Here is a 22,786-nt window from a genome sequence, read left to right as displayed (position 1 = left end):
CGTCCTGCAACATCTGTAGAAGCCACCTAGCCATCTGGTGGGAGAAGATCTTCTTGATTATGGCATCGTGAGTCTTGTTCCATATAAATTTCTCCTGCAGAAAGAATATTTATCACGACTTATTCGAAATTAAATACATAATTAAACAAAATAGAAGATATAAAGGTATGAATATGTTAACTTTTACCACCCACTTCTTTAACCATTGCTCTCTGGTCTCAGTCGAGATCTTCTTATAGCTCGGCCATGGGTGTTCGTACACCTGCTTGATGACATTAGTACACTCTTGTGTACATGCATTGTTATTTAGCACAAACCTATCAATGAAAAACTTAAGATTAGTAGGTTACTAAAAAGTTATTTCAAGTAATCTATAAACTTCAATTACATTTAGATTTTTTTAGAAATTTTAGTGGAGTTTCATCTATAACTAGAATGCGCCAATAACTCTATCCATCAATAGTTCACTTAAACAACAACATCTATCAACAACCAACAAACAAGAATCAAGAATCTAGCAGCAACATCCATCAATCAATAATAAGTGGTTCAATTAAGATTAATATCTTCATCTATATGGTGTTATATAACTTAAGCAACAACATCCATCAACAATCAAGAATTATCAAATATTTTCAGCAGTTCAAACCTAAATCAAACTTATCTTAACAACCTAAATTTACTAAAATTAGAAAATTGGGTGTAACTAAATTAAACTGACTAACTAAAGTGGTTTGCCCATAAAAGACTTAAAATAGTACTTATGCAGTCAAACCATCAAACCAAATTGTTATCCGTATGATGGGAGGTAGTGGAGGGGCATCTGGCTGGGATCCGTGAGAGGATTCCGGCCCCGCAATGTTTGTCGCTGGAGTCAACGTCGTCGAGACAGTGGGCTACTGAGTAGATAGAAGCGGCATCGTCAAGGTTGATGGAGCCACGTAGTTGGTGTTAGGAACCATTATGAACGGCTGATCCGGTGCACCCATTGCCTGTGACATCACCGGCGTAGTCGGAGTAGAAGGGGACGACTGAGAAGTCCCAAGAATACTAGTAGAAACCATCCCTCTACCATGACCAAAAGGTCGATCCATGACACCTCTACCTCTCGTCATGTCTGCAAAGAGCATATCAAGAAACACTAGTCACCAAAATAATGTAATAACAAAGATAAAATTCATAGAGACTTTAAATTCCATAAATCATCAAATACAACACAAATTCTATGTACATTTATATTATTTGAAAAATATTTTGGCATAAACTCTCCTAAAGTTGACCATGTATCCACATTTATGGTTCCCACAAGCCACAAATCCAACTAACCTCAATCATAAATTAAAACTTCAAAGCCATTACAGCATATCCAAAATAACTTAATCAATTAACTAATTAGTTGAGTTCCTAACTACTTAAGTGTTTTAATAACTTAATCAACAACCCCTCATAACATGTTTTAATTAGAATCAGAACAAATCAGAACCAAAATTATAATAACAATCAGAACTAAAATAACGAACACAAAATTATAATAACAAATTAGAAGCAAAATTATAATAACAAACTAGAACAAACCAGAACAAAAATAATGAACACAAAATTATAATAACAAGTCAAAACCAAAATTATAATAACAAATCAGAACCAAAATAACAAACACAAAATTATAATAACAAATTAGATCAAATTAGAATCAAAATTATAATAGCAAATAAGACCTTATTCCTATTTTAGAAAAAGAAAAGTTAAGAAGAATTACATGAAGAAGAGCACCAACGCCGAGAGGAAGAGGGTGACAGAAGCGGCGGCAACAGTAGAATCGATGGTAGCAGCAGCGGCAGAATCTGGAAGCAGTAACGATGAGGGTGAAAACAACGAACAACGGCGAAGAAGAAGGGGGCTGCCGACGTCAAAGAGGGCAGCCAGAGAGATGAAAGGGGTAGAGAGAGAGTGGGAGGCAAGAGGGTTAGAGAGAGAGAGAGAGGTTCAAATGCAGGGGAAGAGGGTTCACAGTTCGAATTTAGGGTACAATTACCGTCAAATTTATCGGCGGAAAAATTCGATGTTAACATGTTTTAGGTTACCAAAATGTAGAATTCCAATAAGTGGGTTTATTGTCGGATTTTTCTGCCGGTAAATCCAACCCTGAATGTCGCACCTAATTTTTCCTTTTTCCTTCTAATTATTACCGGCAAATTTACCGTCAAAAATGGAAATCCACCGGTAATATTTTGGCATGACGAATTTGACGCCAAAATTGCTGGTAAAAAAAAAAGAAATAGTAAGGGGAAAAAGCCTGGCCCGTCACATTAGTTGGGACAAGCTCGTATTCTAGGATTGTTTAAGTAGACGACGCAGAACAAATTAGTCCATTTACCACCCTTGTTGAATTTGGTTAAGTTTACTACATTGATATGATTATTTAGTTTTGACTTAATCTTATTGGCAATTCATTTTATACATTTTTTTTCAAATGATGTAGGAATGTCCTGTTTTTCTAGCTAGTGGTAATTCTTAATGATATTACCATGTAAGAATTATTCAAATTGTTTTACCATGTAAGTTTTAACATCATAAGACAGAAACTGCATCATAAGAAATCATATTTTAGTTTGTTGACTTTTTTTAGCTTGATGTTAGAGGAAGTTTATATTTTCATTATTTTGCAACAAAAGACAGATAGGCTTCAAGAGTGATGTGAGTTTTCTGTCTTCATTTGAGTTGATCATGGATGAAAGAATTCTAATGTTTCTACTATTCATTTTCAGTTCTTTGTTAGTTGTCGTAGCAAGAACAGCAAATCAAGATTGTAAATTTGGTTTTCAATGCTATTTGTTTCAATCAGATACTTTCTCTTAATCCAAATGGCATTTTTGATATACACATTTGTACAATTAAGAGTTTATAGTCTACCAATCCTCTTACTTGAATCTTCTCCTAATTCCAATGGAAGACATGAGTGGTTAGCAAACAGCAGCCAGCAATCTGCATCATCTAATTGACTTAGATGGTAAGATGGACATGTTTGGACAATGGAAGCAACTTTCTCACTACGAGTTGTTACAAGAATTTTACTTCCCTTGGCTCCGTGTTGAAGAGGCTTCTAAAAATCATTCCAAACATCATAGTTGTCATTTCAAACATCCTCCAAAATAATTAAGTTCTTTTTTCCCTATAAACTTTTTCCTTCAATTCAAGTTGAAGAAAACCCAAATCTTTCGTATCACAACTACTTGAATTAACTATCTCTATCATAGTCTTGGTGATCTTCTAAATATCAAAATTTTTATAAACAAAAAAATCCACAACTTAGGATAAAATTTGCTCCAAAGACTCATCATTATACACCAATTGAGCTAAAGTGCTTTTTCCAATCTCATCCATGCCAACAATCAGAATCACAGATATTTTAGCATCTATTGCATCATCTAATAACAATTTCATTTTGGCTTCTTTGTCTTGATATCTACCATATATAATGGATCTTTCTAATACAGATGTTGATGGTGTTATCCACAACATGCTCTCCCTAACATTTTCTTTTAGACCAAGAATGTCTTTGCTTTTTCCAGTATATTCTAGTCTCTCAGTTATGTCTTTAAATTTTGTAACAACCTCGAACTCTCGAAAATTTAGAAAGCGAGAGAACAAGGTACTAACCTCTTTTTGAGCCGTTCCTGCTTCGGTTGAAACACGATTCAACAAGTCATCAGCATCATAGACAACATCTTTGAGATCATCAAGCCATTTCTTTACAGTAGGATCATTGATTTGTCGTTACTCAGCATCATTAAGAACAGCTTGAACTGCATACAGATTAGTATCCAACCTTTTGATTAGCTTCTTGTGAAGCTTCTTTCCCCTAATCAAATTCACAAACTTAGGTGAAGCAAATTTGTCAAAAACAACTTGAATAAAACTAGACACTAAAGCTTGACTTACAATTGTACCTGCCATGATTGTAGAGATTTTTGGACAGAAACAGAAACGTACTATAGAAGATGACAATTTTTTATAAGAGTGAGACTTGTAGCAAAATAATGCAATTGCGTGTTGTGTATGCTGTGTTATTAAATGGGAAAAGTTTGGTAACCAAAATTTTTCAGCCATAATCAGCCAAAACTTTCCATAATTTACTTCATTTATATCTCTTAATAACAGTTTTATTTTTTATTCCACTCTCTTATCATTCTACTTATCACCGTTCTTATCAAATCTGTTTATTAATGATATTAATTATAAAATCATATCCCTTTTTATGAGGCACTATTGTAATCAATACTTAATATTCTTTTTTATAATTTGATTTTTATATATAAAAATACAATAAAGATTAATAATGATTACATTTAAAAATGGTAATTATAATATCAATTACATTAAATAATTGCAATTGATTCTTTGTCCATTATGGTATTTATCATCAATTATTGGAGATATGAAACATGAAACATATCCTAATATATACTTTATGTTAATTCAATCATAGTCATTCAAAAATCACAAGAATAACACCATTGCAAGCACAATAGTGTATAAGCCAAGAAATTTTACAAAAAATTGTTTTTATCATTGTAATTTGTATGGCAATTGATTTCGACCTTAATACAGTATCTATGGCAGAAGGTGCTGAAGAATTTGAACAACAGACGGACTCACCCAATGAAATTGTTGCCAGTCAATCAAGTTTTGAAAATATGGAAAACTACACTAGCTCTGATGAGGTATGATAATAACCCAGATTATTTTTTGTGTATTTTTTAGCATTTTAGTTATATACGTAACATTCTTGATCATTATTTGTTTGCTATTTATGTCAAAGAAAAAATAAATTTGGCACCGACAAATGATACATGATCACTCATGTTTTATATATATATATATATCCCTTCACTTTAGCATCATCACAAACAAAAATAAATCGTTATAAATAAACTGAATTTTTTACTTTTTGAATAGAATTGTGCAAATTTGTACTTTATATATAAATTGGACAGATGGGTTCTATTGGTTACACCAAAACTTCATATACCTACTCAAATTTCTTTCCATTAGCCCACTCTTAATAACTAATCCATAATAAGTATTTTCATTAAATCGGTCTTCTTTCATTTTTTCAATTACTTTTTTATATTTAAATTTATGCAGATAAAATATTATTAATGTAAAAAAATATTTGGCGTGATGACAATGTATAGTACATACCATTATTAATAATTTTCTCTTTTGGCATCATCACAAACAATATAACCAAGACTATCATATATCATCATGCTTTTCATACAGATAGCATTCATTGATATTCTAATTAATTTAGAATTTCATTCAATTCTCAAATTTTAAATTTTAGATTTAATTTTTCTAAAGAATTATAACATAATTTTTTAAATCAAAATTCAAGTTAAAAAAATATTGATAAACAACTTTGGACTTAATCTATAATCTAACTGTTTAAAATAAAATGCCTTTTTGAGAAAATTTATTTGAAAGATTTTAAAACAAAATCTAGAAAAATAGGAGCTATGGTCCTACTATATGTCTTTGATTATTATTATTATTATTATTATTATTATTATTATTATTGGAACATATAAGCAACCATTGCGCCTGTTCTGGAAAAGAAACGTTAGGACATGGGTGTTTTCATTCTCTTGTCTGTGTTTTAAGTTAAGTGAGAGATAAATCATAGAAATAAGTATTTTAATGACCAATAATTTTTTTATAATATTTAATTCGAAATTACTTAAAATACAATAGAGAATATAAATAAAAAAATAAAAAATATATGAAAATAAAAAAATAATTACATGAAGTTAACATCCACGTTAACATACATAATAAAACGAAATTAGCACCTAAAATTATAGTACTGTGTTTTATTTGTTATACTCGATAGTGAAATTAGCCACTTTTGGGTAGAGTTTCATTTGTTTTTTTTCTTTCTTTGTTTTTTTCCAGGTCATAAACCAAGCCATTGGTAAAGAGGAGCTAGATCCCGAGGAGGGAATGTGCTTTGGCATATTAGAAGATGCGCGTGCATATTATTACTGATATGCGGCTAGGACTGGATTTGTCGTCAAAATAAGAACCACCGGCTGGGAGACTAGAAACGATCAGAGGGTGGTTGTTAATCAGGCTTTGCATTGTAACAGAGATAGATATCACACATCCCGTGTGAAGGCACCCAAGAGAAGGAAAACGGTGGCCTCAACAAACTGCAAAGTCCGTTGCTATTTGGCATTAGATAAAATGACAGGGCAGTGGAGGATTTCTCAAGTAGAGTAATCCCACTCACACCCGTTTAATCCGAAGCTCTCTAGAATGTTCTCAGCAAACCGTCAGCTAAGTATGCATGTGAAGGACCTGATACAGCAAAATGACCAAGCTGGCATTAGACCGAGTAAGATGTACCAGGCACTAGCCAATACCGTCGGTGGCCCTGCCAACCTAACCTTTACAGAGAAGAATGTTAGAAATTACATTAGTCGTCACTTACGCATTTCCGGGGATGAGACAGATCCAAAAGAGTTACTTAAGCACTTCTCACGAATGAAGGAGCTCAATCCAAACTTTTTCTTTGAAATAGATGTGGATGAAAACCATAGCATTAGAAATGGGTTTTGGGCCGATGCTCGGTGTAGAGCTGCATGAGAATATTTTGGTGATGTTGTGACGTTTGACACTACTTACAAGACTAATAGGTACGAAATTATTATTTTTCTGTTGGACTTAATTAGACTTTTTTCCATGAAAGGCATTTGTAGTTTCCACCTACATTACATGTTTTTATATTTCTATTGTTTAGGTACGACATGCCATTTGGGTCTTTCGTAGGTGTCGACCACCATGGGATGTCTACGCTTCTTGGGTGCGCATTATTGCGGAATGAGGACACTCGTACATTCGAATGGCTTTTTCGTACTTGGTTGAAGTGCATGGGTAAGGCCCCCATATGTGTTATAATAGATCAGTTGCTGCAAATGCGTTCTGTATTAAAGACCACATTACCACTCACACGCCATAGATGGTGCATATGGCATATCCTAAACAAGATACCAAACAAGCTGGTAGGTTACCGTTGTTTCAATCAACTTATCACATGCATAAAGAGGATTGTGTTTGAATCTAAATCTAAGGACTCATTTGAAAGAGATTGGCACAATTTCATTGAAGAGTATGACCTCCACAATTCTAGGTGGCTAAATGGTAGTATAATCTTCCGGTTCATTGCTGCCTATGTGTGGCTTTTTTATAGATGTTATTTTATAGTCAATATGGATGTTGCACTTATGGGTTAACTTATGCTATTTGTTTCTTTTTGTATTTTTTTCCTATTCATTTGCAGATATGTTTGCTGACCGACACATGTGGGTGCCAGTATTTTTCAAGGACGAATTCTGGGCTGGCATGAGGAGCACACAGCTTAGTGAGAGCATGCATTCAGTTTTCGATAAGTACTTAAACAGTAAGAGCTCTTTGTCGCAATTTGTTCGCCAATACCAAAACTGTGTTATAGACAAGGAGCAAAAGGAGCTTGAGTGTGACGCTGCTGATTTAAGGGGTATTATCCCTTGTGTTTCTAGCTCACCAATAGAGAAGCAGTTCCAGAGAGAATATACAAACTCCATGTTTCAAGACGTTCAGGATCAATTTATAAAAAAGTCCGATTGTGACATCTCCTCAGTCAACCATCATGGCACAAGTATAGTTTGTGAAGTCGACCAATAAACGATGGTGTTTGACATGTCAGTGTATAGCAGATACAAAGTCGTGTATTGCTCGCTCAGACGTTCAATGTGATTTCTTTATGTTCCAATCGAATGGTATTCTATGCTGCCACAGTCTTGCTGTTCTCCTACATTTTCGTGTGACAGCAGTGTTCTCACAATACCCGATGGAGTAAGAATGTTAGTCGGAGACACACATACCTCAGGAGTAGCATTGACATGGACCGTTCTGATGAAAGAATGACCATTTTTAGGGAATTGTGTTCTGATTTTTACAACATTGCTCAGGATTTCGTGGCTACTCCGGAGGATGCTGCTATATTGCGTGATGCCATGGACAGTGCTCGGCAGAAGCTCAAATAACACAAGGAATCCGAGCATCAAGCTGCACATGTACCAAGTGCAGTTTACTCACATACGCGTGATGAGTGTCCCGTTAGTATGAATGAGCTACATGGCCCACGTCGTGTTCCTACGTGAGGTCGTCCAACGTCCACCAGACTTGGGGCAGATCTAGAAAAATCTATTAAAAAGAGGGCACACAAACACAAGAACACTCACAATCACAACAAGTTAAATATGAGATCTACCCCCTTTTTCACGTCATTTGTTAATTTTAAGTGGGTTGAATGGATGATAAGTGATGATGTTATTTTTCAATATGATTTGTGTGTTAAAGGACCTAATGGTAATGCACAACCATCTCCTACCAATGTGGCATCTTCCTACAAAGATACGCAATGGGCTTGTTCAGAAATGACAGAGAATTTGGCTACGCATTCTGGCTCCTTCATATCACTATTGAATTCATTCCATAACGCCGAACAATTGTGTATGTGTACCTAGTATATTTTTCGTAGCATTCATGTCATATCCATTTACTTATTGTTTCCTCTTTTGTTTTGTTTTTAAATTTTTTTCCACAGGAAGCATTTTTGGAAGATTCGAAGTTTAATAACACTACAAATCATAAGCATTAGAGTTTAGCAACTACTTTGTACTTTGCCCATGCTTCAATGTTATTTTACGTTATCATGATTTTGGTGGTTTATTGGGTTTATTTTATATATTTTAATATACTCAACTTTTATTTTACCTTGCTACAGCTTCATCTACCATTATTAAACAAAATACAATAACATATTTGGACAACTAAATTACAACTTTTTTATTCTTTTACTCTTTCTTACCGTTATTACTTGTTACTAATATTTTATCTTAATAAATGTTTAGTTGATAATTTGATCATTATGATAATGTGGTTCAATACATGATTTTTAAAATTGAATATCAAAAGTTTTCGTACACAATAAGGTCTTTTTTTCATTATTTAAAAAATTAGACATCAAAAAAGCATATCCAGACATGTATTTTATTTACCTCCAATAACATCCTTTAATTTATTAGAATAACAACCATGATCGAGCATTTATTACTTGGGCATAAATATTATTAGCTGGCCGTTAAGCATGGATAATTGTAAAGTCCATAATTTTTTAGCAGATATTTGAAAGAAAGTTCAAACTTCAATCAACGTGATCTCGATTTAAGCAAAAAAAGCCAAACATATAAAAAAATAATCTAACAATTTAAAAACAATTTTTTTATTAGATAATTATCAACTGGAATATTGAATCATCTTTTTTTGTTCAGTCCAAATCCAAATCCATTCGCAAATATTTCATGAAAAAAATAACGTAAATCCTGCAACCATATCAACCGTAAATACACACAGCAACTCTAGTCCTAATTAATTGTTTGTGTATATATTTACCCTGCTGTCCAATATAAGTAATCCTTTAATAAAGATGCACCCGGTTTTGGTTTATATCTGATAACATCCATCTGTATTCCATGATAACATCCATTAAATTTTGAAAACAAATTAACAAAAAACACGCACCAACCAACTCCAATCTTAATTTATGGCTTATAGTTCCGTTTAGCTTTCTTGGCCCGTTCTGCCCTTCGAACCAGTGATCTTGTCCGTGGGTTCGTCCAATGATCTTCAAGATTTTTCTTCTTTCCCCTATCCTCCACATGACGACATGGTACATTGAGTACACCATTTATCTCACTCCTAGAGATGTTGTCTTTGCAAATTAGAATGTCAGTTACAATTTCTTTCTGAATTTGTTGCAGCTGGGCCTGTGGTCACAAACAAATGTATTTGTGTTTGGTATAGAACACTCTAAAGACGTAACTATAAATCCAGTCAGCATAAATAGAATTCATTCAAGAAGAGTTATTTATCAATTATTAAATACGCAAATAAGCATCAGTATATATTTTGGACTTCACTAACCGTATTCCAAATAGGCATGTTCAATTCATCCTTTGCCAAGCTCTTTGGATCCCACATTTCCATCCATTTAATGACATATATGCCACAATCTCACCTATGCAACACAAATGACAAAAAGTCCTGCCAACATATTAAAATTTGTGTGGGTTGATTTTTTAAACCTTTCTTCGTTTTCATCTCGAGACTTACCCATTTGGCTGTTTTTGGAGCCTTGTTTCATAGCAACACTCATAGCCCTCAGCTGTGAATACTATATTCGGGTCTACAGTTGCTGCCAATTCTTGGAGAAGAAAGCCCTTCGACAAGCCAGACATAAAAAATTAGGGAGGAAAATATAAAAAAGAAAAAAAAACATGGAAGGCCACACCTAACACCCGTAAAAATATGCATCATCAAATCTATTCTCACTTACTACATATTTATCTATTTTCTCTCGGCGCTCTGAGTGTGGGCCACTGTGCATGGAGTCTAACACCCATAGGTTATCAGTCTTCCGGTGGAGTACATATAGCCACCCATGATCATCTCGACACACTGGAACAAACCACTTCAGCGTTGAATAAAGCATGTTATATAGTTATTTTTTTCATATTCTTGTAATAAAAAATAGATTTTGTGTGTGGATAAATAAGTACGTAAATTATTGACATAATCAACTTTTTTCGCCTTCCTGATGAGCGGATAATTTGTACGCTTTTTGGCATTGTTTTTAGTATGTTTTTGGTAGTTTTAGTTGAGTTTTTAGTATATTTTTATTAGTTTTTAGTTAAAATTCACTTTTCTGGACTTTACTATGAGTTTGTGTGTTTTTCTGTGATTTCAGGTATTTTCTGGCTGAAATTGAGGGATCTGAGCAAAAATCTGATCCAGAGACTCAAAAGGACTGCAGATGCTGTTGGATTCTGACCTCCCTGCACTTGAAGTGGATTTTCTGGAGCTACAGAAGCCCAATTGGCCCGCTCTCAACGGCGTTGGAAAGTAGACATCCTGGGCTTTCCAGCAATATATGATAGTCCATACTTTGCCCAAGATTTGATGGCCCAAACCGGCGTCCAAAGTCACCCTCAGATTTTCCAGCGTTAAACGCCGGAACTGGCACCTAATTGGGAGTTAAACGCCCAAACTGGCATAAAAGCTGGCGTTTAACTCCAAGAAGAGTCTCTACACGAAAATGCTTCATTGCTCAGCCCAAGCACACACCAAGTGGGCCCGGAAGTGGATTTTTATGTCATTTACTCATCTTTGTACACCTTAGGCTACTAGTTTTCTATAAGTAGGACCTTTTACTAGTGTATTAGACATCTTGGTAGCTATCTTTGAGTTTTCATGCTATCTTAGATCATTGGGAGGCTGGCCATTCGGCCATGCCTAGACCTTGTTCTTATGTATTTTCAACGGTGGAGTTTCTACACACCATAGATTAAGGTGTGGAGCTCTGCTGTACCTCGAGTATTAATGCAATTACTATTGTTCTTCTATTCAATTCCGCTTGTTCTTGTTCCAAGATATCACCTGTTCTTCAACTTGATGAATGTGATGATCCGTGACACTCATCATCATTCTCACTTATGAACAAAGTGACTGACAACCACTCTTGTTCTACAAGCATACGAGGCTTAGTGAATATCTCTTGGATTCCTGATACACGATGCATGGTTGATCGCCTGACAACCAAGTGCTCGCCTGACAAACGAGCCAGCCATTCCGTGAGATCAGAGTCTTCGTGGTATAGGCAAGAACTGATGGCGGCATTCAAGAGAATCCGGAAGGTCTAACCTTGTCTGTGGTATTCTGAGTAGGATTCAATGATTGAATGACTGTGACGTGCTTCAAACTCCTAGCAGGCGGGGCGTTAGTGACAGACGCAAAAGAATCGATGGATTTTATTCCGGCCTGACCGAGAACCGACAGCTGATTAGCCATATGCTATGACAGAGCATGGGAACATTTTCACTGAGAGGATGGGAGGTAGCCACTGACAACGGTGAAACCCTACATGAGCTTGCCATGGAAAGGAGTAAGAAGGATTGGATGAAGACTGTAGGAAAGCAGAGAGACGGAAGGAAAGGCATCTTCATACACTTATCTGAAGCTCTCACCAATGATATACATAAGTATCTCTATCTTTATCTTTATGCTTTATTCGTTTATCACTATACCCATTTGAGTCTGCCTGACTGAGATTTACAAGGTGACCATAGCTTGCTTCATACCGACAATCTCCGTGGGATCGACCCTTACTCACGTAAGGTATTACTTGGACGACCCAGTGCACTTGCTGGTTAGTTGTGCGAAGTTGTAGTGATCACAATTTCGCGCACCAAGTTTTTGGCGCCGTTGCCGGGGATTGTTTGTGTATGGACAACTGACGGTTCATCTTGTTGCTTAGATTAGGTATTATTTTTCTTCAGAGTTCTTAAGAATGAATTCTAGTGTTTCAAGGTGATGTTCTTATCATCACCAAAGCTGATTGATCATCATCAATTTAGCTCTTGAATGCAATGTCCTGCTGAAGCTTAGCTAGCTATGTCTAATTCCTTTAGACTAAAGCTTTAGACTAACATTGCATGATTCCTGGAATTCTCATTAAGAATTTTGATACCTTTATTTTCTTCTTCCACTTAATTTTCAAAAAATCCAAAAAAATTACAAAATCATAAAAACAAAAAAAAAATTTCTTGTTTAAGTCTAGTGTCTCATTTTAAGTTTGGTGTCAATTGCATGTTTCTGTTCTTCTTGCATTTTTCAAATTTATGCATGTGTCTTCATTTATCTTCAAGTTGTTCTTGATGATTTCCTTGTTTTGATCTTTGAATTCTATTGACTTGAGTGTTTTGTGTTTCTCATATGCATTCTCATGTTGTTAGTGTCAGTAGTATACAAACTGCTAAGTTTGGTGTCTTGCATGCATTGTTATTTGATTTTAGTTGCATTTTGATTTTCCTCATTATAAAAAATCCAAAAATATTTTTAATTTGTGTCTTTTCAAGTCAATAATACAGAGAATTGAAGATTCAGAACATACTGCAGAGGAATTATACAGAAAAAGCTGGGCATTCAAAAATGCCCAGTGAAGAAGACAGACTGGCGTTTAAACGCCAGCCAGGGTACCTGGTTGGGCGTTTAACGCCCAAAAGGGTATAGTTTTGGGCATTAAACGCCAGAATGTGCACCATTCTGGGCATTTAACGCCAGGATGGCACAAGGGGGAAGATTTTGTTTTCGAAATCAATTTTTTTCAAGTTTTCAAAGTTTTTCAAAATCAAATCTTTTTCAAATCATATCTTTTCAATCAAATGTTTTCAAAATCAATTTCTTTCCTTTTTCAAAGATACTTACTAACAATTAATGATTTGATTGAACATCTCAAGTTTGTTGCCTTTTCTGTTGAGAAAGGTTTAATGTTTGAATCATATCTTTTCTTGTTAGGCAAGTCATTAATTTTTAAAATCAAATCTTTTTAAAATTGTTTTCAAATCATATCTTTTCAATCATATCTTTTTAAAAAACCATAATTTTTCAATCACATCTTTTTCAAAATAGTTTTCAAATCATATCTTTTTGATTTCTAATTTCAAAAATCTTTTTCAAAAATTACTTGATTTCTTTTCCACTCTTGATTTTCGAAAATCAATTAAAGTTTTTTTTTAAAATGTGTTCAAAATCTTTTTAACTTAATTTTTCGAAAATTTCTTCCTCTCTTCTCATATCCTTCTATTTATGGACTAACACTATTCCTTAATGCAAAATTCGAACTCCATCTTCTTTGATAAGTTCGAATTTTCTACTTCTGCCTTCTATTTTTCTTCCTCTGACACCTCAAGGAATCTCTATACTGTGACATAGAGGATTCCACATTTTCTTGTTCTCTTCTCTTTCATATGAGCAGGAACAAAGACAAAGGCATTTTTGTTGAAGCTGACCCTGAACCTGAAAGGACCTTGAAGCGAAAACTAAGAGAAGCTAAGGCACAACTCTCTGTAAAGGACCTAACAGAAATCTTCAAAGAAGAAGAAGACATGGCAGCCGAAAACAACAATAATGCAAGGAAGGTGCTGGGTGACTTTACTGCACCTACTCCCGACTTCTATGGGAGAAGCATCTCTATCCCTGCCATTGGAGCAAACAACTTTGAGCTTAAGCCTCAATTAGTTTCTCTAATGCAACAGAATTGCAAGTTCCATGGACTTCCATTGGAAGATCCTCATCAGTTCTTAGCTGAATTCTTGCAAATCTGTGACACTGTCAAGACTAATGGGGTTGACCCTGAGGTCTACAGACTTATGCTATTCCCTTTTGTTGTAAGAGACAGAGCTAGGACATGGTTGGACTCACAACCTAAAGAAAGCCTGGACTCTTGGGAAAAGAGTGTCAATGCCTTCTTGGCAAAGTTCTTTCCACCTCAAAAATTGAGTAAGCTTAGAGTGGAAGTCCAAACCTTCAGACAGAAGGATGGTGAATCCCTCTATGAAGCTTGGGAAAGATACAAACAATTAATCAGAAAGTGTCCCTCAGACATGCTTTCTGAATGGAGCATCATAGGTATTTTCTATGATGGTCTCTCTGAACTATCCAAGATGTCTTTGGATAGCTCTGCTGGAGGATCTCTTCATCTGAAGAAGACGCCTACAGAGGCTCAAGAGCTCATTGAAATGGTTGCAAATAACCAATTCATGTACACTTCTGAAAGAAATCCTGTGAACAATGGGACAAGTCAGAAGAAAGGAGTTCTTGAGATTGATACTCTGAATGCCATTTTGGCTCAGAATAAGATATTGACTCAACAAGTCAATTTGATTTCTCAAAGTCTGTCTGGAATGCAAAATGCACCAAGCAGTACTAAGGATGCTTCCTCTGAAGAAGAAGCTTATGATCCTAAGAACCCTTCAATGGAAGAGGTGAATTACCTAGGAGAACCCTATGGAAACACCTATAATTCTTCATGGAGAAATCACCCAAATTTCTCATGGAAGAATCAAGAGAGACCTCAACAAGGTTTCAACAATAATGGTGGAAGAAACAGGTTTAGCAATGGCAAGCCTTTTCCATCATCTTCTCAGCAACAGACAGAGAATTCTAAGCAGAACCCCTCTGACTTAGCAACCATGGTCTCTGATCTAATCAAAACCACTCAAAGTTTCATGACTGAAACAAGGTCCTCCATTAGAAATTTGGAGGCACAAGTGGGACAGCTGAGCAAGAAAATTACTGAACTCCCTCCAAGTACTCTTCCAAGCAATACAGAAGAAAATCCAAAAGGAGAGTGCAAGGTCATCAACATGGCCGAATTTGGAGAGGAAAGAGAGGAAGTGGACGCCACTGAGGAAGGCCTCAATGGGCTTGCACTAGCCTCCACAGAATTCCCCAATGAGGAACCATGGGAATCTGAGGCTCAAAATGAGACCATAGAGATTCCATTGGACTTACTTCTGCCTTTCATGAGCTCTGATGAGTATTCCTCCTCTGAAGGGGATGAGTATGTCACTGAAGAGCAAGTTGCTAAATACCTTGGAGCAATCATGAAGCTAAATGACAAGTTATTTGGAAATGAGACTTGGGAGAATGAACTTCCTTTGCTCACAAAAGAACTGGATGACTTGTCTAGGCAGAAATTACCTCAAAAGAAACAAGATCCTGGGAAGTTTTCAGTACCTTGTACCATAGGCACCATGACCTTCAAGAAGGCTCTGTGTGACTTAGGGTCAAGTGTAAACCTCATGCCTCTCTCTGTAATGGAGAAGCTAGGGATCTTTGAGGTGCAAGCTGCAAGAATCTCACTAGAGATGGCAGACAACTCAAGAAAGCAAGCTCATGGACTTGTAGAGGATGTTTTGGTGAAGATTGAAGACCACTACATCCCTACTAATTTCATAGTCCTAGAGACTGGGAAATGCATGGAGGAATCTATCATCCTTGGCAGACCCTTCCTAGCCACAGCAAAGGCTGTGATTGATGTTGATAGAGGTGAACTGATCATTCAAGTGAATGACAAATCCTATGTGTTTAAGGCTCAAGGATATCCCTCTATCACCATGGAGAGGAAGCATGAAGAGCTTCTCTCAAATCAGAGTCAAACAGAGCCCCCACAGTCAAACTCTAAGTTTGGTGTTGGGAGGCCACAACCAAACTCTAAGTTTGGTGTTGAACCCCCACATTCAAACTCTAAGTTTGGTGTTGGGAGGTTCCAACATTGCTCTGAGTATCTGTGAGGCTCCATGAGAGCCCTCTGTCAAGCTACTGACATTAAAGAAGCGCTTGTTGGGAGGCAACCCAATGTTATATTTTATCTATTTCTCTTTGTTATTTTTTGTTATTTTGTAGGTTGATGATCATAAGAAGACACAAAATCAATTGAAAAAGCAAAAACAGAATGAAAAACAGGAAGAAAAATAGCACACCCTGGAGGAAGGCCTTGCTGGCGTTTAAACGCCAGTAAGAGTAGCAGTTGGGCGTTTAACGCCCAGTCTGGCACAATTCTGGGTGTTTAACGCCAGAAAGGGGCACCAGACTGGCGTTAAACGCCAGAAAAGGGCAAGAACCTGGCGTTAAACGCCAGGAATGGGCATCAGCCCGGCGTTTAACGCCAGAAATGGCTCAAAACGTGATTTTGAATGCCACTTGGTGCAGGGATGACTTTTCCTTGACACCTCAGGATCTGTGGACCCCACAGGATCCCCACCAACCCCACCACCCTCTTTCTTCTTCACCCATTCACCAATCACCTCAACACCTCTTCCCCATAAACCCTTCTTCACTCCTTCATTTTCACACCATTTAAACACCACTTCTCCCCCTTCTTTTGGCCGAACCATAAGCCACCTCCATCTCCTCCTTCTACTCTCTTCTTTCTTCTTTTGCTCGAGGACGAGCAAACCTTTTAAGTTTGGTGTGGTAAAAGCGTTGCTTTTTATTTTTCCATAACCATTTATGGCATCCAAGGCCGGAGAAACCTCTAGAAAGAGGAAAGGGAAGGCAAAAGCTTCTACCTCCGAGTCATGAGGGATGGAGAGATTCATCTCAAGGGATGCACTTTCCTCCACAAAACTATTGGGAGCAAATCAACACCTCCCTAGGAGAATTGAGTTCCAACATGGGACAACTAAGGGTAGAGCACCAAGAACACTCCATCCTCCTCCATGAAATTAGAGAAGATCAAAGAATCATGAGAGAGGAGCAACAAAGACAAGGAAGAGACATTGAGGAGCTCAAGCTCTCCATAAGACCTTCAAGAGGAAGAACAAGCCGCCATCACTGAGGTGGACCCGTTCTTTAATCTCCTTGTTCTTTATTTGCTTGTTTTTCGAATTTTCATGCTTGTGTTTATCTATGTTTGTGTCTTATGATCATTAGTGTCTTAGTGTCTATGCCTTAAAGCTATGAATATGAATCCATCACCTTTCTTAAATGAAAACTGTTTTTATTACAAAAGAACAAGAAGTACAGGATTTCAAATTCATCTTTAAAACTAGCTTAATTAGTTTGATGTGGTGACAATACTTTTTGTTTTCTGAATGTATGCTTGAACAGTGCATATGTCTTTTGAATTTGTTGTTCATGAATGTTAAAAATTGTTGGCTCTTGAAAGAATGATGAAAAAGGAGACATGTTACTGAGGATCTGAAAAATCATAAAAATGATTCTTGAAGCAAGAAAAAGCAGTGAATATAAAAAAAAAGAAGAGAAAGAGAAAAACGAAAAAGAAAAAAAAAGGGGAGAAAGAAAAAGAAAAGAAAAAGAAAGAAATAAAGTTGTGATCCAAGGCAAAAAGAGTGTGCTTAAGAACCCTGGACACCTCTAATTGGGGACTCTAGCAAAGCTGAGTCACAATCTGAAAAGGTTCACCCAATTATGTGTCTGTGGCATGTATGTATCCGGTGGTAATACTGGAAGACAGAGTGCTTTGGGCCACGGCCAAGACTCAATAAGTAGCTGTGTTCAAGAATCATCATACTTAACTAGGAGAATCAATAACACTATCTGGATTCTGAGTTCCTAAAGAAGCCAATCATTCTGAATTTCAAAGGATAGAGTGAGATGCCAAAACTGTTCGGAGGCAAAAAGCTACTAGTCCCGCTCATCTAATTTGGAGCTAAGTTTCATTGATAATTTGGAGTCTATAGTATATTCTCTTCTTTTTATCTTATTTGATTTTCAGTTGCTTGAGGACAAGCAACAATTTAAGTTTGGTGTTGTGATGAGCGGATAATTTGTACGCTTTTTGGCATTGTTTTTAGTATGTTTTTGGTAGTTTTAGTTGAGTTTTTAGTATATTTTTATTAGTTTTTAGTTAAAATTCACTTTTCTGGACTTTACTATGAGTTTGTGTATTTTTCTGTGATTTCAGGTATTTTCTGGCTGAAATTGAGGGATCTGAGCAAAAATCTGATCCAGAGACTCAAAAGGACTGCAGATGCTGTTGGATTCTGACCTCCCTGCACTCGAAGTGGATTTTCTGGAGCTACAGAAGCCCAATTGGCGCGCTCTCAACAGCGTTGGAAAGTAGACATCCTGGGCTTTCCAGCAATATATGATAGTCCATACTTTGCTCAAGATTTGATGGCCCAAACCGGCGTCCAAAGTCACCCTCAGATTTTCCAGCGTTAAACGCCGGAACTGGCACCTAATTGGGAGTTAAACGCCCAAACTGGCATAAAAGCTGGCGTTTAACTCCAAGAAGAGTCTCTACACGAAAATGCTTCATTGCTCAGCCCAAGCACACACCAAGTGGGCCCGGAAGTGGATTTTTATGTCATTTACTCATCTTTGTACACCTTAGGCTACTAGTTTTCTATAAGTAGGACCTTTTACTAGTGTATTAGACATCTTGGTAGCTATCTTTGAGTTTTCATGCTATCTTAGATCATTGGGAGGCTGGCCATTCGGCCATGCCTAGACCTTGTTCTTATGTATTTTCAACGGTGGAGTTTCTACACACCATAGATTAAGGTGTGGAGCTCTGCTGTACCTCGAGTATTAATGCAATTACTATTGTTCTTCTATTCAATTCCGCTTGTTCTTGTTCCAAGATATCACTGTTCTTCAACTTGATGAATGTGATGATCCGTGACACTCATCATCATTCTCACTTATGAACAAAGTGACTGACAACCACTCTTGTTCTACAAGCATACGAGGCTTAGTGAATATCTCTTGGATTCCTGATACACGATGCATGGTTGATCGCCTGACAACCGAGTGCTCGCCTGACAAACGAGCCAGCCATTCCGTGAGATCAGAGTCTTCGTGGTATAGGCAAGAACTGATGGCGGCATTCAAGAGAATCCGGAAGGTCTAACCTTGTCTGTGGTATTCTGAGTAGGATTCAATGATTGAATGACTGTGACGTGCTTCAAACTCCTAGCAGGCGGGGCGTTAGTGACAGACGCAAAAGAATCGATGGATTTTATTCCGGCCTGACCGAGAACCGACAGCTGATTAGCCATATGCTGTGACAGAGCATGGGAACATTTTCACTGAGAGGATGGGAGGTAGCCACTGACAACGGTGAAACCCTACATGAGCTTGCCATGGAAAGGAGTAAGAAGGATTGGATGAAGACTGTAGGAAAGCAGAGAGACGGAAGGAAAGGCATCTTCATACACTTATCTGAAGCTCTCACCAATGATATACATAAGTATCTCTATCTTTATCTTTATGCTTTATTCGTTTATCACTATACCCATTTGAGTCTGCCTGACTGAGATTTACAAGGTGACCATAGCTTGCTTCATACCGACAATCTCCGTGGGATCGACCCTTACTCACGTAAGGTATTACTTGGACGACCCAGTGCACTTGCTGGTTAGTTGTGCGAAGTTGTAGTGATCACAATTTCGCGCACCACTTTCCTACATCGAACTAGTGCTGCCCGTGGCACATGAAGCTGCTAAGAACAGGGACAAAACCAGTGTTTGTCCCCGCACATCGTTCAATGTTATCATCAGTCAATATTATGGCCTGTAAACCCATTTTGCATTAGTTAAACACCTAACGTAATAATTTAGAGTATCCTTCACCGAGGCAATTATGGTATTAAGTAATATTAAGTGGGTAAGGACAAATTGCACTAACCATTAGTCTCGATGGAATACAGTAAAAATTCGTGCAAAACCTTGTGTTGATCGAAGCATTGAACATGGCACAACAGTTATCAACCACCTGGATAGAGTAAACGTATTACATTTCATGGCACTTTAATGCAGAACACATACACAGCAATTGATTACAGTTTTTTGTTTGCTCTTACCGTATCGCTTACTCTTCTACGCCATCCCAGTGATTGAAGGTCCGCTCGCTGCAGCTGAACATCATCACTCCCATTGCGAATCCACACGAGCGTGAGATTCTTCGCACCCCTCCAATCTGTCACCCACTTGTATATCATGTTCATGTCATCACCTGTAGGCCTTGCAGCACCCCCAGATGGCATTAGTGTGTCCACCACAGCTTTTGTTTTTCTTATGTTTTCTGGTGCTTCAGGTTCCGGAGTCGCGTTTCGATCATTTGTTACCGGAGATCTAGGCGATGAGTCCGGTATGTGCAAATGAGTGATGCCAAGCAAAAATGACGGGATTGGAAAGTCAACTTGAGGTGGGTCCTCTGGTGCAACATACACTACCATTGCAAGTTCTCCAGGTTCCCTGCACAGTCATTAACAATTAAGTGCTCTTAACTGAGTGCTCTTAACAATTAAGTGCTCTTATCTGAGCCAAAAATAAAATAAAGAAAGTTGTGTAACCAGTATAAGATTATATGGATAACATTTATTATTGATTAAACATTCCACCTCATAAGAAAGAAATAGTCAGAGGTAAAAGATTCATGCACCTAATATAATTTTCAATAATTCATATTATTGTTAAATTCATCTAACTTGCCTTTTCTTTGCAGGTCCTTCATCGACATTATCATCTGTTCCGTTTCCAACAGGTGTGTCAGGCATTGTCTCATCCCCTTTGGGCATTTCAGCACATGTCTTCCTCATACTCACAGTATTCCCCCTAATGGACCTATTTTTGGACTCTTAAATAAATTAGAAGTTGAGCACCTATAAATGATAATAACAAAAGACACATGATACAAATATGATGTAATCAAGTCAATCTAGTATGCTTAAATGCGTAAATGATGTTAATTCTAAAGTTTACCTAAAGCTTATTCGTGCAGAATAAAGCAAAGAATGAATAGTAACATCCACAATGCCAACAAGTTAGCAGCCATAATGACAGACAGATAACATCTGGTATGAGGCATGCATAACATCCGAAATGAAATGATAAAATATTAGCTATTCAAACTCCTATTCAAGATAAATATACCAGTTACAGCCCCTAATGTTGCCATCCTTCTCAAATAAGCACAATATTATACGTAGGTAAAATGTATTAAAATTACTTTAGAGATGGTAAAATTTTATATGCAAACAAATGTAATGATAAATTATGTCAACGCAGTTGCCCAAAATTAGAAAAAAATTATACTAGTATACTATTATAATGAGGCAGGTTAAAGCATTAAAACTCCATGCGATAACTGAAAATTCAGTAACTTGCCTTTCCTTTGAAGGTTCGTCCTTAATATTATCATCTGTTGCAATTACCACAGGCGTGTCGGCCATTGTCTCCTCCCCTGTAGGCGTTTCCATACATGTCTTGTTCGTACACACTTTATCCCCTCCAATGCATCCGTGTTGTGAACCTTGGCTACATTTTCTGTTTACATAAATTAGAAGATGAACAACTATAAGTGATAATTAAAAAGGTCACATAGTACAAATATAATCCGACCAAGTAAATCTAGTACACCCAAGTATAGTATAGAATGGACAATAATATCCGTTATTCCAATCAGTTAACATCCGTAAGGCCACATGGATAACATCAAGTGTCAAATATACATAACACCCAAACTAATAAGACAAGAATTAGCTCTTCAAAATACTATTTAAAGTAACAAGTATTGGCATTACTTAACGGGAAAGGACACAAAGTCATCAAATTTATTATATTATGGAATGAATACTAAAACACAAGAAGATGTATTTACATGTGTAAGGTCTATTGCCATGCTCAAAATAAGTATCTCCAACAGTTTTTAAAAGATAGATTTACTAGCTACAGCATCAACATCACACTTCTAAAATTAGATAAATAATTAATTACTCTATACATGGTAAAATATTTTTATACTATAATAATATTAAAAAGATGTAGGTTAGAGCAATAAAAGTTTATAACAAAACTAAAAAATTATGGAATTGCCTTTTTTTGGAAGGTTGTTGATCAAATTCAGCAGATGATGCATGACCAGCCGGTATGTCGGTTTCGTTTTCATCTACCGTGGTAGCTTCTTTTCGAGTCTTTCTATTAGACTTTCTTTTTTTCCTAATGCTTCCTCTCTTTGATACACGGTTGGGCTTGTTCGGTAACCCGAACATCTTTCCAATTAAATTTAGAAGCCCCTACAGTGGACAACATATAAGTTTTATTTAAGTAAGAGATTAAAAGCAGTGATCTGATTAACATATCTTTCACACTTATCACTATTAAAAGATTATATATATATTATGCCTCACCGAGTGAGATGTGCTTTCCTCTTCATCCTTCTTCTTCAGATCAACAAGCAACCAGTCTCTGATCCACGGTTCTCTCCCATTATATCTTCCTAAATCTCCATGGTTGTTAGCATGGAGATATATAATCTGAAAGTTATAGTAATTGCTATAAACAAGGTATACTATAAAATAACAAACAAC

General features: G+C 36.6%; 1 non-coding gene across 1 annotated transcript; it reads right to left on the bottom strand.

Annotated features, from left to right (window-relative positions):
* Nucleotides 1-14,447: 14,447 nt before the first annotated feature.
* On the bottom strand, nt 14,448-14,555 carry LOC130937870 (small nucleolar RNA R71). The gene has a single exon (XR_009069063.1). It is a non-coding gene; the product is annotated as a small nucleolar RNA R71 (small nucleolar RNA).
* Between the last annotated feature and the right edge of the window lie 8,231 nt (nt 14,556-22,786).

Source organism: Arachis stenosperma, chromosome 6 (assembly GCF_014773155.1).
Source record: "Arachis stenosperma cultivar V10309 chromosome 6, arast.V10309.gnm1.PFL2, whole genome shotgun sequence".
Lineage (NCBI taxonomy): Eukaryota > Viridiplantae > Streptophyta > Magnoliopsida > Fabales > Fabaceae > Arachis > Arachis stenosperma.
The sequence above is the reverse complement of the archived record's forward strand: the minus strand, read 5'-3'. Positions and strand labels throughout refer to the sequence as shown.